This window comes from Notamacropus eugenii, chromosome 7 (assembly GCF_028372415.1).
Source record: "Notamacropus eugenii isolate mMacEug1 chromosome 7, mMacEug1.pri_v2, whole genome shotgun sequence".
NCBI lineage: Eukaryota > Metazoa > Chordata > Mammalia > Diprotodontia > Macropodidae > Notamacropus > Notamacropus eugenii.
Genome location: NC_092878.1, coordinates 19,354,311 through 19,374,219, shown reverse-complemented (window position 1 = coordinate 19,374,219; position 19,909 = coordinate 19,354,311). Strand labels below are relative to the sequence as shown.

Here is a 19,909-nt window from a genome sequence, read left to right as displayed (position 1 = left end):
ATGTTTCATGTCAGGGAAAGACCTCATTCTATCAGTCCTAGTCTTTTCAAAAGTGGAAGTAGTAAGAATTATCCTGGCTTTTTCTTCCACCAAGGGGGCCAGAGGGAGCTTTAAGGCAGCAGGGGATAAGGAACACAGAACAGGAGACAGAGAGGAGCTGATGGTTTAGCACTTAGGTTTAGACACAGGTCTCTGGCCCAAGGAAGACTTAAGAAGCAATTTATTTGAGCTCCCCATTCTGAATACACATGTATGATGAAACAATTTTACAGGTGCAGAAGTGTCTGTTTATCTCTATAATTTTTGAACAGATTTCCTTGGTGTTTCCCAGGAAACTGGCTAAATGATGGTGGTGGATCCATGATATCATTGGTGTGGTCACTTCTTCCTTAGGTAAAGATTACAACCCGTGAATGCCTTCATATCCTGAATGGTTCTTGACCATGTCTTTCTATAAATCCTCCATAGATCATCTATCCAAAGTGCCAAGGCTGTTTTGGCTTCTTTTAATATTATGTGTCTACATTCCCATGTGATATACTTCAAAGTGAAAGAGTTGTGCCTTCAAATTCAAGAGGGCTCACAAATGTCCAGTCAGTCAATTAACTAGTATTTATTAAACATCTACTATATGTCAGGCACTATGCTAAGGGGATACAAAGAAAGGTAACCCCTCCCCTCCCTAAAATAACCCCAACTAATTCCTGTTTTCAAGGTGCTCACAATTTAATCGGAATTTCACAGTTATCAATTACCCCCTCTTCATCTCCTGCCCACCCCCCATAAAGAGTGGTCATGATATTTTCATGACTACTATAATAGTCAAAATAGACATAGTTAGGTGGCCTCTAAGTTCTTGTGACTGAGCGTATGAAATATATTGAGGACATGTGGACAATGGGAGTAAAATATTAATGAGAATGAGAGGGAGAGAGGGAAAAAAGCATTTAAAGAAATGAGTTAGCATGATCTTGTAACAAGAGAAAAATAATTAGAGCATGGTGTAACTGTGGAGACAGTGAGTAAGCATGGTAGTTTGTGACTATGTTCAAATGTAGGTAGGTTTGGTTATAGATTACCCAAAATGTATGGGTCACTACAGGTAAAGATCCCTGGAAAGTTGGGTTTGCCCCAGGAAGAGTTTGGTTTGCAAGACCTTGAGGACAATAGAGAATTAAGGTGACATATTGAGGCAGCCATGACCAATCTATGCATCTCGATGATAAAACTGAATATGTGCTACATTTTACTGCTTTTCCTTTGGAATGTTCCCCAATTTGGGGGACAGTGATGAAAGAACCCTATCAGATGTTCCTGGTAGTCTTTACACAGATAAAAGAAAAATAAGAAAATCAGGAGATCCAAGGCCATCTTAATGACAGGGTACGCATATGCTTGGAAATATGTCCATAACACAGTGAACCTTCAAACTGCTAACTGGTTATCTCTCATTCTCACCACATGACCAACGCACTTCATTATGTATCCTCCCACTGCCCTGTAGGTCATCTGAGATTGTGATTCATCTATAGTTTGCTGATGTATAGTGTCCTCAAGAGTGTCATAAATTTTTAAAAATGAACTTTCATAAGCAGCAAATAGTTTCAGATAATTTAATATTCTACATAATCTCCCCAATGTGATCTAATCTGACCTTATTTTTTTATTCTAGGCCCAATTTACCACCCATCAACAATGCTTGTTCAAGATATATGCTGACTTAATGGACTACCCATTTATTTTATTATATGTCATAATCTAGACCATATAAATTTGTCATCCTCTTGGCTTTTTTTTTATTAATGGCTGGTCCAATCTCTTTTGAATGATCACAAATCTCATTTAAAAGACCCTGCACTATTCTAGTGCTTAATATGGGCAACACAATATCATGGTCAAACAGGAGCATCTGGAGAACCATACAATTTCCGGGGAATATTTCTCATATTTATACAGAACACTGTAATATTGACAAACAACTTTGGTGAATACTTGTCTCCTTGTTTCATTGGAGAGTGATATGTCAATATTTCTTTGACTGATACTATTGGCACATATATTTGTCACAACGGTCAACATCATAGCCAAATCATGCCATATCATTGTGTGCTTTTCTTGTCCATATCCTCCTAGAGATTTTCCAAAGGTGATCAAGCCAATGTGTTGGGAACATTTTTAGGCCTACTAGTATTCTGTGGGTATTAACGCAGAACAAAATCTATGCATTTGTCGTCTTTTGCTCTAATCGCATGTCCAGCCAACCTCCTTTTCTGGTCCTGCGTCATTCAAATCATCATTGGCACCTGCTGTATCCTACTTATATTCACCATACATTAATCCATTGTTCTTTGGGTTTCCCACAGTTTTCCTTTTTTTGGAGACTGTGGTGTTCAATGATTCAGACATAAACTTTCACCAGAAGAATATTAGTGTAAAAAAAAGTATCTTGATGAGAATATGTAGCTTGGGATTGCTGAAAGCACTGCACAATTTCTCCAAATCCATGCAATCTGCCTTTTTTCCTGTTTTTCAGTTCTGGGCCCAGTTCTAGTTAATAGTAATAACAAAGCAACAACAATGTAAATAGATAACATTTGCACAGTGCTTGCTATGTTCCAGGCACTGTGCAAAGCACCTTACAATTATTATACCATTAATATGAGGTGCGTGCTATTATTACCTCCTTTTGCAGATGGGGAAACAGGTAAACAGGAAACAGACAATCATATTCACGTAATGTCATAGTCTGTACAATTGGCTTTCTTTATTCACTTGTCATTTTCTTCATAGATTCAATTCAACTAAACAAATATTAAATACGAACTATATGTAAGGAACTGTGCTGGGCACAGGAGATGAAAAGGCAAAAACAAAACAATTCCTATACGAAAAAGCTCACAATTCACTGATTCTATTAAAATCTTAAACTGATCTCTTTTGATTGCTCATGTATCTCCTTGAAGAGTGTTTGGAGCATTCTAAGGCTTGATGTGTGTCCAGTCAAGTCAACACAAGCATTTGTTAAGCACCTGCTGTGTTCCAGGAACTGTGCTAAAAAGTGAAAAATGGTCACTGTCCTCAAGGACCTTACAATTGAATGGGGAGAGACAACTATGCACAAAGATATACAGGATAAATTGGAGATCATCTCAGAAAGAAGGTTCTAGCAGTAAAGGGAATCAGGAAAGGTTTCTTGCAGGTGAGATTTTAGGTGAAACTCAAAGGAAGTCAAGTATTTGTAGCACCTCATCATCTATAGGAAATTCTTTTCCTTTTGGATTCTACATAGGACGTTCTCAATGCTAATAGAGAAAATCTTTAGTGATTATACATCCCTCTGATTTATATCTCACAAAATGGTGCAATGGAAAAATAGAGAGGGACTTCTGATCCTGGCCCAGCCATTTACTGTCTGTGTCACCTCAGATAAACCACATAACCTTTCTGGGTCTGTTTCCTTATCAATAGCAAAAACGGATTGCATCAATTTACTTTTAAAACTCCCTTTCAACTCTAATCCTGTAATCCACAATTCTGTCATAGTGACAATAAGTGAATCATAGGCCTCTGTGGTCATTGTATCTATAAAGGAATCTCACATGGTCTTAACATATGCATGGGAGACATCTTATTTGAGGAATTGCTTTAAGTTTGTATTTTGGTCTATCAAGGCAAAATCTTGAAACAATTAGCAAAAAATAAACTACAAGAACTTTACAAAATTATCTTCTTAGTAATATTTGTCATGGACTCATATAATCTACATATGAGCAGGAAACACCATGTTGGAAGAGAACTTCTAAGCCTCTGTTCTGTTCTATCAAGTCAAATGCTTTTCTAAAAAAAACAACAACAAATGATAGAAACTGGGGGCTTACATTTTGTACATCTATCCCTCAGTCAGCTCTTTTTATGATGGGAAAGGTTCTGTATAATAGAATCTGCAAAAGTCTGCCAGTGTCCTTCCCAAATTCTCACCAAGGATACCCCTGATACATGCATAAACCATTCTCATAAAGACTTTGTAGAGATAAGAAGCAAGGATGTGGTTCAAGATATTGTAGAAGTGTGGGACTTAAACTCTGAAGAGACCTGAGTTTAAATCCCCCTTAATACCAATGAGCTGTGCAACCATGGGCAATGATGCTTAACTACTCTGAGTCTGTCTCCTCATCTATAAAATGGGGATAATGCCACTAGTACTTTGTTTACAAGGTTGTTGTGATGATCAAAGAAGAAAATTATATTAAATGCTTTTCCAAGAGAAGCCTACAAGTTGGGTTTGGCTCACCCCTTGTCCCTGCTCCTGCAACAGAGATTAACTTTATTTAAAAAGAGACAAAACAGTTTCCCAGACCTGATTGACCCAGTATCCACGGAAGCAGCTTCCTAGTCATCTAAGAGCATAGAAAATCCCAGTCTCATGGAGTCTATGCTTCTCTATCTTGGAGAATTTCTAAAAACCATGGGAATCCCTGTGTACTTTATATTCTGCCCTGTAACCAGGAGATGATGGGGGTGCTGTCCCAAGAAAAGTTGACTGTCCTCCAAGTCTTTGTTGAATAATCTTGCTGTGTCAGGGCAAACTAAACCTTTTGTTAATTGTTCAACAACTTGCAAATGGTTTATTTTATCATAGCATAGAGTCTGAAAGGAGACCACTAGCATAAGAGAGCCCTGCAACAAGGGAGGGAAATACCTGTGATGTAGAGATGAAAGACATCAGTGCAACTTGTATAAAATAAAAATGTTCAACAGCTCTGCTCCCTACTTTTTCCAAGAAAGAAAGGAACTGTCAGACTTTCATAGATTATATTCCATGACAGACCACATGTTCACAATTTCACCAAGTGTGGGAGGTATAGAAAAGTCACCTCTATTTGACTTGATGGAGACAGTTGCCCCATTGGAGACAAAAGAAGATAAGGAAGGAAGGAAGGGCTCATTGGGGAAAGCTTTAACTAAGGGTAAGAAGTTTGTCCTTCAACTAGAGAGTAATCGGAAGTTTGTGAAAGGTAATAAGGAGCAGAAGAGCATAGCCAGAGTAGCATAGAAGAATTATCCCATAATTCCCTACCAACCTACAATCCCATCAACTCCCTTGCTTGGTGGCACAACAAACTAGTGAGTCAGTAACCCCAGCTCTGGGTCAGCTGTCTGGGGATTGCTGCAGGTGTCACATCTGTTAAACTGGAAATATAGCACCTACAGATTTCCTTAATGTCACAGAACAGGGATTTAAATTATTATGGGAATGGGGCTTCAGGAGGATTTCCAGAAGTGGAATTGGAAAAAGAGAGAAATTGATGAACTCAGACTTTTGTTTCTCACTACCCAGTCCAATCCTTTTCTCCTCCCCAGTCCACATCTTTGTCAAACTTTAAACCTTACCTAATGTTGGTAATTCAGCTGCATCCATGTTATTTCCTGCTTGAGAGAAGCCAGGATGAGAGTGTGAGGTTGGCTGTCACTTTCATTTGCCCTTAGATCATCAGAGTAATTATCTGGAAAAGGGCTGCAGAATACATAGCCCCCACTCTCACTTTTCTCTCCATAACAGAGTCAATGGCCAGGCAGGTCAACTCTCCTGTCATCCCATCATCAAGTCTTTTAGATTGACTTCTCCTTCCTCCTTCTTCCAAGTCAAAAGCAAAGAACCACTTAGGAAGCAGGTATGTTCTAAAAGTTCATGCATAAGTCAATTATTTTGGACCTTGGTCTACATTTTCTCAAAGAAACAACACTGTGAATGATTGTGAGGTTCACAGGTTAGCCCCAAATGGGACGATTAAATCACAGAGTGTTAGAGCTGAAAGAAGCGCCAAGATTACCTATTTCAATCCCCTCATTTTACAGATGAAGGAAGTCATAATTTGTTTAAAGATGTAATAACTACTCACCGGCCCTAGAGTCAAAGAAGCTGAGTCTAAATTCTGCCTCTGGTACTTACTATGTGAACTTGGGTAAAGCACTTAATTTCACTGGTCCTCTGTTTCCTCATCTGTAAAATGAGAAGGTTGGAGTAGATGATTTCTGAGGTCCTTTTCAACTTTAAATCTGTATTTCTATGACCCTATACTATCTGGAATTTTGAAGCTTACAAAGTGCTTTCTTCACCATAACTCTTTAAGAAAAAAGGTAGTGAAAAATATTATTTTTCCTGCTTTGCAGATGAGTGAACAAAGGCTGTTCATGTTAAATGATTTTACCAGGGTCACCAGTTAGCAATTGTCAGAACATGGGATCCAATCCAAGTACCATAATAAGACCAGTCCTCATTGCATTAATAGCTATAGGGTCCTCTGACATAGCAGTAGAAATGCAAAGGACTCTGACCCCTCCCTTCCAATCAATCAACTAAAAAATATGTATAAAGTTTTTTTTTAACCACACATCAGGTTTTCAGTGTTGGCTACTGCCTGAGGATCCCTTTTGTGTGCTGACCCTAGTGGCTGTGAGCCTGAATAATAAAAAGAGCTAAAATTGTTTGGGTTGTCCCTGTAAGCATGTTGACCAAGGGAAAGATCTCTTGAAAGAGCAACACTATGAATGCCACTATTCCTGTAGGAAGATAAACCCACAGCACCATTTGGCAGTTACAGCAGATTCCAGCAGCATCTGCTCAGCAGCAAAGAACAGCAAATGAAAAACAGTTCCAGGGACAGAGTAGAAGAACAGCTGGAGAGGTGGATGGAGAGGTGCAACATAAGGGGAATTCCAGGACTTTGCCCAGGTAGCTTCAGGAGGTAGAGACAAGAAGCAGCAATCTTTCTTCACCTAGAATAGAAGTGTTAGTTTTCTGAGGATTGTATCCCTTGTCAGTGACATGTGAGTATGGAAGAGATTACATTCCTGTGTATATTGAGGTGCTGAGATGATTCTCCTACTTGATTTCCCCTTGTTATTCATTTGCTATGCTTTCCTAATTAAATACAGTACTATTTGATTTATGACTCTTGACTAGTCTGTTGGTAGAGAATGTGACAGATGGAACTTCTGGCCATATTTGTATAATTATGATTGTCTAAAAAACTCCCTTCTGAACCTGTAGCATCAAGGGGTTCCAGAGTCAAATGGTACCTGTATTAATAATAACAATAGTTTATATTTGTAGAATACATTATGTTCATACAGTATCATACTTCTATTATCTTGCTCGGGCTCATTTCACTTTTCATTATTTTGTGCAAATCTATCCATGTTTTTCTAAGATCATCAAGCTCATCATTTCTTATAGCACAGTAGTATTCCATCACAATTACATACCACAACTTGTTCATCCCTTCCCCAATTGATAGGCATCTCCAAAATTAATAACTCTTTGGGCATAATTCCAGATTGTTCTCCAAAATGGGTGGACTGATTCACATCCTCATCCCCTCTTACATTTAATTCCAAGTATCCTAATTCCATGGTCAGTCTGCTCTACTACAGAAGATCCCTTCTAACTTTCAAAATCTGTGGTCCTAGATTATATAACATAACACATGATCTCAGTGATGCTAAAAGGTCTATCTGGACAAAAGTATTTCTTCTACTAGCTTGCCTGTAGAATGGGAACTCCTTGACAGCAGGGACTATTTTTGCCTGTTTTTATGTTTATAGCACTTCGCACGGTACCTGGCACAGAATAAATGCTTGTTTTTTTGAGGTGATTGAGGTGAAGTGACTTGCCCAAGGTCACACAGCTAATGAGTATCTGAAGTCAAATTTGAACTCAGATTCTCCTTACTCTAGGGCCAGTGCTCTGTCCACTATGCCACCTAGCTGCCCTCTAATAAATACCTATTAACTTGTCTTGTTGACAGCCACAATACCTTTAATGTTGAAATATTGTCAGAAGGGCATTTGAAGTTGAACATGATAAACATTTTCAGGTAAAGAAAACACATTATTGCCCACTTAGATATCATCAGAGAGCAGGGAAGGAAACATGTTAAGTTTTGTTATAGAGACATGGGGTGATTGGTCTGAAACATAGGATTCTGCCAGTCAAAATAGGCCTGAAGGGGGCATGGTTACTTCTAGACAGAGTGATTATGTGAGGATACTTGGTGCCTTAAGAAAAGGAAAGCCCACCCCAGTAGAAAAGAATGTAGTTTGGATATGAAGACCAAGTTAGCCAGCTCACATTTTGTGTAGGTCTGCCATTAGCACTGAATGCGTTTCCTGGGAGCCTGTAATGTCTACTATTAAAGCCCAATTTGGCAGCGCTCATCTGGAGAGCATTACTGAAGTGACATTTTTTGCATGGACACTAATGGTAGACTATACTCATCCTGTCTTTTTACATCTATATATGCATTCAGCATTAAGAGTGTCTTTACCCATAGACTTGGGAAGCCCCTCACATAATGCACTGACAAATATGAGACAAAATAAAAAACTATGGCACCTATGAAAGTGATATGAACATGTTAAATTGAATTGCTTAGCAATCTACACAAAGAGCTAAAATAAATATGAAGAAAGAAGAAACAAAAGAAAAAATACACACCAACGACAAAGATGTAATTAAAGATGATAAAGCTATTTCCTCCCAAATCTAAGTTAGATACATGGAAAATATGTTTAAATGGCATCACAGGAATAAGTAGAATAATTCCTTTATAACTAACCTAAAATCAATAAAAACATCTTTTGTTAAAGGTGTAAGAATCTTTTCAGTCTACCAATCTGCTCAGTGTATGAGATGGTAAGGGTCTAAGAAACAACTCTGACTTTGACAACACTGCAGAAATAGCTTGTAATCTCTCTCTCTCTCTCTCTCTCTCTCTCTCTCTCTCTCTGTCTGTCTGTCTCTCTCTCTGTAACTGTCTCTATCTTTTATTTTCTCTAATTCTCTCTTTCTCCATCCCTCTTTCCCTTCTCTCTCTCCTCTCTCTAGCTCTTCTTGAGCAGTGGTTTTGAGAAGCTGTTGGGAGGTGTGATCATGTGGGACTCAATCCCCTGGATTAATGCACATGTGCACCTCCCTCAAAGTCTGGGGAAGATGAGAGAACATGATGACCTAATGATTTTTCTGGGAATGTAGCAAATCATAATCCACAGTCTCTAGTCTCAAACATTAAACAAGGACCCTTTGTCATTAAATTCTAGGAAAAGATCTCCCTGCCCCCTATACCAAACTCCATTTTGCTTTGAGGGTAGTTTTGTTAAATGGCTTTGTATACCCAGTCCACTTCATTTCTCTTTTATTTCAACTCAATAATTTTATGAGTTAATTCTAAAGTCACACTGAATTGGTGATGTCTCCTAGAAGTATCATACCCCCTCTATATTTAAAATAATTGTACTATTTTGTTCTGAGACATAACAGCAGGGATCCCCAACACTTCATCAAGATTTTTTGGTTGGTTTGATTTCCAAACAAGGTTTATTGGTCTCCAAGCTGGCTGCCACTGTCCCACCCTTGCCAAGACTCATGAGAATTCCCATCTGGGAGGATAATAAAGACAACAATTTATCCTGTGTTATCAACTTAAGACAACTTTCCCCCTATCCTCAAACTCATCTCTCTGACCCTCTGCTGTGCCAGGCATTATACCTCAGAGCTTCTTATCTCCAAAAGGCTTTTCCAATATATAGATTTAAGTAAATTCTCAGAAAACTCCATTTTCATCGGACACATACTCAGTCTTGGAATGGTTACAAAACCAAAAGTCACTTTTAGTAATGCAGGGATTGCCTTCACCCAGGACTAAGGCTAAGAACTGTTGGATCTAAAATTCAAAGAGACTTTGGAAATAAAAATAGCCTAATCCTCTAGACCCCAAGGGAGGTTCAGGAAAGTTTAGTGACTTACACAAGGTCACATGAGCACACGGTAGTGTGAAAGCCAGAATGACATAGTGAATAGATTACTAAACTTAGAGTCAGAAAAACTTTCAAATCTCACCACTGCTTGGTTTCAAATTCCCTGAGGTATCTCAGGGAAAAATAATTTAACTTCTCTGAGCTTCAATTTTCTCATCTGTAAAATGGGGGAAAAAATACCTATGGTTCTTACTTTACAGGGTTGTTATGAGTCTCAAATGAGATACTATCTATACAGAGTGTTCTATAAATGTCAAGTATTATTACTGGCAGCAAATAACAAAACTAGAATTTGATCATAGGTCTTGACTCCAAAACCAGTGCTGTCCAACTCAACACACTGCTGCCCTTCTTTTGGTCCCCAAAGTTAATTAGTATCTACTTTGTTATCCTAAGGTCCAGTCCTTCCTTTTTCTTGAACTTCTCAAAGAGGGATAAAAAGGAGTTGAGTCATAAGGAACAAATAGTGGAGAAAAGAGAAAAGACAGTGGATGGTACAAGGCATCAGAGAGGAAGCATACAATGAGCGAGTGAGGTAGGTAATATCCTCAGGTTTGTGTTTTTAATCTATTTTTTTAGTTCTTTGCCAAAGAGCATGTTTGTGTAATTGGTGAGATAGAACCATGATCAATCTCACTTCACAGAGAAGGAAGCTTAAGGTGAAAGTAGAATGCACAGTGTATAGAGAAAGGAATATTTTGTTGTTTTCTTCTGTCCTGGCCAGAACACATGTGGAACAGACCACATTGTGCCTGATGTGCTGACGCACCCAAACACTCTATGACCAGCTATGATCTGGAGTTTTGAGTACACTTCTAGATATCACATTTTAGTCAGGTTGTTGGCAAGCTAGAGGAAATCCAGAGAAGGATGACACGATGGCAAGGGAATATGAAACTATTGTATAGTCATACAAAATCAATTGAAGGAATTAGGGATATTTAGCCTGGATAAGAGAAGATGACATAATACATTTCAAGTGTTTAAAGGTCTCTCACATAGACAGAACTTTACCTTCTTCTGCCAAGTCTGAAGGTAAGGTGAGGGAAGGTATTCTTTTCTTTGTATACAACCAGTCAAAAAGATGCCTAACATATTATAAAATTTTACTTTTTACTAGACCTGTGATTTTCATCTTTGTAGGGAGCTCCAGATATGGGACTTAAGTCAACAAACATTTATTAAATACCTACGAATTCCAGGCACTGTGCTAAGCCCCAGGGATACAAAGAAAGGCAAAAATAGTCCTTGTTCTCAAAGAGCTCACCATCCAGTGGGGGAAACAAAAGGAAACCAATTATATACAAACAAGATCTATCAAAGATAAATTGATAAAAATCAATAGAGGGAAGGCACTGGCATTAAGGGAGAATAATAAAGACTTCTAGCAAAAGACAGGATTTTAGAGGCAAAGAGAAGGAGGGAGAGCATTCTAGACACAGGGGACAGTCAATGAAAATACAGAATTTGGAGATGGAATATCAACAGCTAAGGAGATTAGCATCACTGGATTGTAGAATATGTGCAAGAGGATAAGGTATAAAAAGACCAGAGGGTTCAAAACGGTCCAGGTTAAAAGTCAAACAAGGATTTTATATTTGGTCTTGGAGGTGATAGCGAACCAATGGAATTTAGGGGAGCAACATTTCAATGGCCCAGGTGTGAGGTGATAAGGGCTTGTATCACAGCGATGCTGGTGTGGGAGAAGAGAAAGGGATTGATATCATCTTAGATAAATGCCTGGGGACAATGACAGGTTAAGTGACTCACCCAGAGGCACAACTCAAAGGCTGAACTTGAACCAAGTCTTCCTGAATTAAAGGACAGCTTTCTAAAAACTATATTATGCTGTCTCTTATGCATCTATAACTCCTCCCCGCCCCCCCCCCCCCCAAAGAGTCCAGGCTCTTATATCCTAGAATGTAGTAGGTGCTTAATAAATGCTTGCTGAACAGCTGGTTGATTTTACTTGACCCCAGAGCAAAGTGATGGAAATTACAGGGAAGCAGATTTTGGCTAGAAATGAGGAAAAGATTCCAAATAATGAGAACCAAACAAATAGGACACTGCCTTGGGAGGCAGTGAATTATATAGATTTAGACCTGGAAAGGACCTTAGTAGCAGAAGAAGGACTGAAGCCATGTTTTCTCAGACTACAGATGTGTATGCTTTTACCATGTCTCCTCAGTTCCCCATTTCATAAACTTGTCAAGTGGGTGCTGTGATCACTTATTGACTTTCTTATAGAGGATATTCTAACTCACAACCAGATTGAATTAGTTGACTTCTAGTGTATCTTCTTGTTGTTCAGTTGTTTCAGTCGTGTCCAACTCTTTGTGAGCCCATTTGGGGTTTTCTTGGCAAAAGATACTAAAGTGGTTTGTCATTTCTTTCTCCAGCTCATTTTACAGATAAGGAAACTGAGGCAAACAGGGTTAAGTGATTTGCCCAGGGTCACAGAGCTAGTAAGTGCCTGAGGCCAGATTTGAATGCAGGGAGATGAGTCTTCCTGACTCCAGACCTGGTTACTCTATCCTCTGTGCCACTTAGCTGTCCCCTCAGGTATCTTAGAACCCTGTGATTCTAACACTCTGATTTTAAACTGAAGTATGGGATGATTCACCAGCTTCTGTAGGATCATATAGCAAAGGCAAGATGAGAAGTCATGACTTTGGAGGTTTCCAGGTTATTGGCAGCTAGGTGGCTCAGTGGATAGAGCAAGGGCCTGGAGACAAGAAGACTCATCTTCATGATTTCAAATCTGGCCTCAGACTGTGGGACACTAGGTAAATAATTTAACCCTGTTTACCTGAATTTCCTCATATATGAAATGAGCTGGAGAAGAAAATGGCAAACCACTTCAGTATCTCTGCCAAGAAAACCCAAAATGGGGTCATTAAGAATTGGACATAACTAAAAAAGGACTGAACAACAAAATAGGTGGTACAGTGCATAGAATACTGACCTGCCTTGAAGTTGGAGAATCCTGACTTCAAGCCCTTCCTCAGGTACTTATCATCTCTGGGATACTGGGAAAGTCACTTACACTTTCTCAGCTTCTATTTTCTTATCTGTAAAATGGTGATAATAATAGCACCTCCCTCACAGAGCTGTGATGAAGATAAAATGCAATAATATATTTGAAGTCCTTTGCAAACCTTAAGGACTTTATAAATATCAGTTATCGTTTATTATCATTATTTTGCCCATAAGCCAAAATACCTTAACACAAATATCCAATCCCAAGAAAATGTTGTATTTAATGAAAAGCTTTGTTAAGCTTTTACATGCTGCATACTTTATCTTTTTGTTTCAGTATTCTCCATGTCCTGGAAAGAGCTCCCAGAGTGGGACACAGTGCACAAGGAGCCAAGGTTTGGACATATGCGCCGAGAGCCCTTGCTTTTCTGCTCCGATAGACTGGAAAAAGAGAATTGGCTCTCACAGGAGCTAAAAGCCATAGGCTTTAGGCACACAAGCCCTTGTATTAATTCCCCAGGCACCCATGGAGACAACGGCTACTCCGTCCATTGGCCAGTGGAAATGTAACATGGCTACCCCTGTTATCAGGGATTGGTTGGATTACTTGGCAGAATGGCAATGCTATCAGTTTCTCTGGCCAATGAACAGTGTTGCTAATCCCCGATTTGCCTACCACAGATGTTTCAGAGCCTAAATTCTCTTCTGGCTGGCTTTTACATCCCTGTTTGCTTTTTATTCTCTTATCAGTGGGTTTCCATAGGTTGTGCCACCCCCATCTCATTCACAGGCTTTTGGTCAGGATTGTTAGTGAATCATAGGATCTGCTCCTGAATCATAAGCTGCTAAAGCTTGAAAGGGACCCTTAGAGATCACCAGCTAGAAATGGAAAGGCAGAGGCACATCCTTTTTTGTTTCAATTCAGCACCACTTGCGTTCTGCCATAGCTTAGAGCTCATGTTTCAGTTGCTGAGAGTCGCAACATTGGTTCATAACTCTCTGCTGCCATCAAAGGGGTGACAAAGTACCCTTTCATTGTTATCATGTTTATCATTAGCATTCGTGGAAAGAAAGTATCTCACAGAAAAGATGCTTGACTTGTAATGAAGAGACCTGCGTTCCAGTCCTATCCTTGACAATTAGTAGTTATGCAATTTGTTCTTCATGGATATTCTAACTGCTACGGTCTTCTGCACCATTTGAAGTTCTATGACTCATTTCATGATTCAAGGTCTTGCAGATGTATGAATTTCTACCTACAGAGAGGGTTAAACCTCTCATGGGATTGAATTTATTTATCATACAATGAATACTGAAATCAATGATTTAATCCCCATTTGAAGATATTCCTTTCCTAAACAAAAGAAATATTAGCATATATAATTGTAATTTCTATTTTGCTTCCATGTTGAATTAATAGTATTTTTTGAATAATAACCACTCCTAGTCTCATAGTTTGCATGCTATAAGTATGACAGGGTTTTTCCCTTTTTATCTTTTACAAGAAGCCTGCATCACCCTCCCCAACCCAGCTCACTCATACACGCTCATATACAGGCACACATACACACACACACACACACGCATTCTCTAAAATAGCAATTGCTTCTTTTAAAATATCTATGTTTTATTTGTTTTAGTCAGTCAGACTCTCCCTTCTTACTCTCCTATCCCAACCTCTCCTCTCCACACACTTCCAACTGAAAATATAAGAAAAATAAAACTCATTAGTGTCATGTATAGTTAATCAAAACAGATTGCCACATTGACCATGTCCAGAAAAAAATTGTCTCATTCTGCATTCTGAGTCATTTATATCTTCATTTGACCTCTAGAATCCTGGTTGGTCATTATACTGGTTAAGAGTTAAATTAAGCACGATAATATTACATCACATATAATTATTTATCCATCCCCAATTTACAGTCACCACCCCCCCCAGATTCCCATGTTTTGCCACCTCAAAAAGAGTCATAAAGACTTTGTACATCCTTGTTAAACTAATCCTTTCCTCAATTTGCCCTCCTTCTAAGTTTCCCTCCCCACTTCTCTCTTTCCTCTTGAGTAAAATGTCTTTTTGTACCCAATCCTCTGTGTATGTGTGTATATTCTTCCTTCTTTTATCGAATTCATATGACAGCAAGATTCAAATGTTAACCACTCCTCATCACCTGTTCCTTTTTTTTAGTATTGTCATTTACCCTGCTTACATGAGATAATTTCCCGTAGCCTTTTTCTCTCTCCCTGCCCAAGTGTATTATTCCTCTTCCTCTCTCTTTCCATTCTTTTTGGGGGTGGGGGGTTGGAGGCAATAGGAGTTAAGTGACTTGCCCAGGGTCACACATCTATAAGTATTTGAGGTCACATTTGAACTCAGGTCCTCCTGACTCCAGGGCTAGTGCTCTATCCACTGTAGCACCTACAGGCCCCCTTCCATTCTTAAGACCATGAAGACATAACAGAAACACTCTCAGGCTTTGTCTAATTGGACTCCTTCTATGAACTCTGATGATGATAGGGTTCAGAAGGGACATGTATATCATTTTCCCATATTTGTAAGTAAGCAGCTTATTTTTATTTAGTCCTTTATCATTGTTCATTCATTTTATGTTTTTTATCCTTTTCACTCCTGTGTTTGAACTTCAAAGCTTCTCTGTTCTTTTGGTCTTTATAAGGAATGCTTAGAAACCCTCTATTTCATTAAAAATCCATTTACTCCCCTGTAGTTATATACTCAGTTTTGCTGGGTAAGTTATTCTTGACTAAAAGTCCATTTCCTTTGCCTTCTAGAATATTCTACAAGTTCTCTGCTGTTTTTTTAATGGTGGCTGCTAAATTGTCTGTGATCCTGACTGTATGTGGCTGCTTGCAGTATTTTAATTTTGATCTGAAAGCTCTGGATTTTGGTTATCATGTTCCTGGGAATTTTCATTTGGAGATTTCTTTCAAGGGGAGACTGGTAAATTCTTTCTATTTCCACTTTGACCTCTTGTTCTAAGAAATGTAGGCAGTTTTAAGATTTCTTGAAATAGTACGTCTAAGCTCTTTTTTTTATCATGATATTCAGAGAGTCCAATGAATATTTTTTTTCTCCTTGATCTGTTTTCCAGGTCTGTTGTTTTTGCTATGAGATACCCTACATTTGCTTCCATTTTTTCAGCCTTTTGGCTTTGTTTTAATTTTTCTTATTGTTTCATGAAGAAGTCATTGGCTTCTATTTGGTCCAGTCAAATTTTCAGGGAGTTTGTTGTTTGGGCAAGGTTTTAAAGCTCTTATGCCAAGCTGTTTATTCTCTTTCCAATTCTTTTTTCCATAGATCCCATTTCTTTTCCATTTTTTTCCCTCTAGCCCTCTCATTCCATTTATATAAACATTTTTTTCCTCTTTTTTAAACTCCTGCTTCATCTCTTCCTGGAATTCTACTTGAATTTTTACCCAGGTCATGTTTTTCCCCTTGACTTTGCTTATAGTTGTTTTGGAGTCATTCTCTTCTTCTGCATTTGTGTCTTGACAACACTATTATCCTATTAGTTCATTATAGTGGAGGGTTTTTTGTTTGTTTGTTCTTTTACCGGTTATTCCAGCTTACCTCCTGACTTTGGACTTGATGTTAGACCTAGATTCTGCCACACTTCTGTAGGGAAGGTCCTGATGATGCTTTCTTGGAGCATTGAATATTGTATCATTCCTAGGTCTCAGGGACAGGCTGAGGACTTGCAAATTTTCAGTGCTCCCAAAATAGTCTTATGCAGGAAAAAAATATCATTGCTGTCCCCTAGTCTTAGCTCTCCAAGTTCCTGATCTGGATTTAGATCTGTACAAAAGTAGACTGCTGCTAAATTCTAGCTCTATCAGTCAGCTGGAAAGCTCTGTTGGTTCAAAGTGGCAGAATTGTAGACTTTCCTTTTTTCTGAATCTCCAGCTTTGGAATACCTCTACAGGATGGGCTTGACGCTGAAACCAAAGTCCATGCCCAAAATCTGAGCCACACCTCTGCTGCTGCTGCCTTCTGAGCTCCCTCCTTTCTCAGAACACTACCCAGAGCTTCTCTACCAAAGAATATTATCACCACCAGGAGAAGGTCTCCTTCTCACTCTGCCCTAGATCAGTGAACTAGCACTGGGTAGAGGGTGGTAAAGCTGCTAGTTCACATTTGTTCCCACTGCAGGTTCCCAATATAGTTCTGAGATCTCCTTGTATATTGAGGCACTGTCTCTCCCTGGGTATGAGTACTTCTGCCCTGACTCTGTCCCCAGCACCTACAGATTTCTCTGTCTCCCCATGCCAACCTGGGCTGGACAAAGGACTCATTGTGATTTTTTTTCTGAATTTCCTTATCAGGATTCAATCTGATGCATATTATAGATTTGTTTGGAGGAACTGTGAGTGGGGGCTCAATTGTATTGTTTTCTTCTGCTCTGTCATCTTGGCTCTACCCTCTGCCTGCAGCAATTGCTTTTTCCAAGGTTGCTTTCAGGACAATCATTAGTACTTGAACTAGGCTGGCTAGACCCTGGATATCAGCTACTCCCAAGGTCTAGTTCCTCTCCCTATCTCTTATTTTTGGTAAAACCATGAATGTTGTTGTTTTCAGACATACTTTCTAGAATTCGGCTTCAGAAGAAAATGCAAAGATCTCTAGTCATCTCAAAGTAAGCCCACTGGGACAAGAATGATGGCCACCACTGCTGAAGCATTCATTCCTTACAGTGAGTCCTAGTCCCAACAGGGAAACCCTCCTCCCCCCACTTCCTCCCAATCTATCAGACAAAGCCATATTGTACCCTTAAAGGCAAACATATGTAGTTAGAGCTGGGGCTGTTGTGGACAGCTGTGGTTGCATTCCTGTGATAACCCAGACAATTTGACTTTGTAAGGTCTGGCTTATTATGGTAGCAGTTTTCCTGGGCTACATATATATGTGGGATCACAAAGGAGAAGTGGATACAAGGTGAATGTGACTTTTTTCTATATTTCTTTCGACTTTAGAGTCATATGCTTTTAGCTTAGCCACAAGGAGAGTGTTTGAAAAATAGTCACTTTGGGGTGTGTATATCAGCTAAGAGCATACAATAAGTCCATATCCATTCTGAGAAGATGGGACAGCCTAAGGGAGCAAATTGGACTTCTGCTCCCATTGTCATATGGCTCTGAATTCTAGCTGGAGCCAAACTGTACCAGCTCATGAGAGCCAATTGTTAAATTTTCAGTGTGAGTATACCTTGGAAATTAGTGAATGCCATAAATCAGGGCTTGATTTATTATTTTGTTGATTGTCAGAACCTCAGAATATAGTGGAGAAAATGTCAACAATGCAAGTTAAATTTAAAAGTGTTTCACATATACAGGGTTTTCTTGGGGGGGAGGGGTGAGCTGATTGTTAAATATTTACCAACACACACCACTGCCTTTACCCCAGTATCCTCCTGAGCACTGAAAGGTCTCCTTGTGGTCCTTCAAGCCAGAGATGATCCCTAATTTAAAAAAAAAGAAAACAATAACCATTCCCCTTAAAAATGCCATTTCTACGATTAACAAGGCCCTGAAGCTGGATTTGACATAGAGAAGGCAGAGGAAGACAGCCTTGACAATTAACCCCTGACCTTTGACAGTTGACCTTCCTCAATTCTATTAAGTGCTCATTAGTATTCTAACCCACTAAATAATGATGAATGGACCATTGTTAAACAGAGATGACTCAGATCACAGGTTAATCCTATCAGTACTGTGAACCTACAGAGAAATAACCTCGACTAGATTTTACATGGCTTATATAGACTCTATTGAGTCTATATGTTCCTTTAGATTTTTGGCTTCTTGAGAGCTGGGATTGTCTTATACTTTTCTTCTATTCTCAGAGTTTAGCACTGAAGTTGACATATAATAAGTGCTTAATAAATGCTTGCTGGCCTGATTTGTTGTTTGTGCTGGATAAATATTGTAACAAAAGCAATTTTCTGTAGGACATGGGGCTGCCAGCAGTATGTGATTTAAGGGGACCATAAGGCCCTACTTGCCCCAAAATAGCTCCACTGGTGTATTGCCAAAAATTTCCACCCTTACACTTAGTCCTTAGGATTTTTTTATGCTTCCAGAAGTTCTGTACTTCAAACTTATACCTGTTTTCTAGCAGTCATAATATATTAACATTTGGCACTTTTAAATTATAATATTGATTCATGAGTGGGGAACCTGCAGCCTTGAGGCCACATGTGGCCTTGTAGGTCCTTGGGTGCAAACCTAAGTTTTACTGAACAAATCCATTTTATTAAGGGGATTTGTTCTGTGAAGTTTGAATTCAGTCAAAGAGATGCACCTGAGGACCACACATGGCCTCGAAGCTGCAGGTTTCCTAATGGATAGCATGTCCTTGAATGATAGGACAAAGGACAGGAAATCAACATGGGGACACTGAAGCAGGCAGGAGGGCAAAGAGGGGAACAGAACTGGAGAGGCACCAAAAGGAATGGTGATAATGTGCTAAAAACAAATCACATATGTTTCATTATTTGGTCTAGCCAAGACAAAGAGGGTTTGCTGACCCTGGATCAGAAGGCCTCACTTAAATCCACTTCATGAGCAAATCAAGACATCACTCTGTGGTGCAATCGGTCTTCCTCTGTGGGGAAGCTAAGTGGTGCAGTGGATAGAGCACAAATGCAGGGGTGAGGAGGACCTGAGTTCAAATCTCACCTCAGACACTTGACACTCACTAGCTATGTGACCTTGGGCAAGTCACTTGGACCCAGTTGCCTCATCCTGGGTCATCTCCAGTCATCCTGCTGAATATCTGGTCACTGGATTCAGATGGCTCTGGAGGAGAAGTGAGGCTGGTGACCTGCACAGCCCTCCCTCACTCAAAACAAAGTCAAGTGCAAGTCATGTCATCATTTCTTTGATGGCATGGTCTTCTTTGGCAACAAAGGATGAACACACACCTCTTCCAAAATGAAGAATCAACAGCATTTGGTCTAGACTAGAGCAATGGGACGTGGGAAAAAAAGAGGAGTAAGAAGCGATCCTTCTCCATTTTCAGATTGTGCTCTGCCAAAGCCCAGGAAATGTGGCTATTTTGAAAGGTGACCATTCTCTACTAATCCTCTAGGCTCTTCTG

The 19,909-nt window shown here is 39.3% G+C and overlaps 1 long non-coding RNA gene across 1 annotated transcript; it reads left to right on the top strand.

Moving 5' to 3' along the window:
• Positions 1 to 5,460: 5,460 nt before the first annotated feature.
• LOC140513106 (uncharacterized) lies at positions 5,461 to 18,126 on the top strand. Its single transcript, XR_011970074.1, has 4 exons — positions 5,461 to 5,672; positions 10,213 to 10,351; positions 13,133 to 13,190; positions 17,390 to 18,126. It is a non-coding gene; the product is annotated as an uncharacterized lncRNA (long non-coding RNA).
• Positions 18,127 to 19,909: the final 1,783 nt, after the last annotated feature.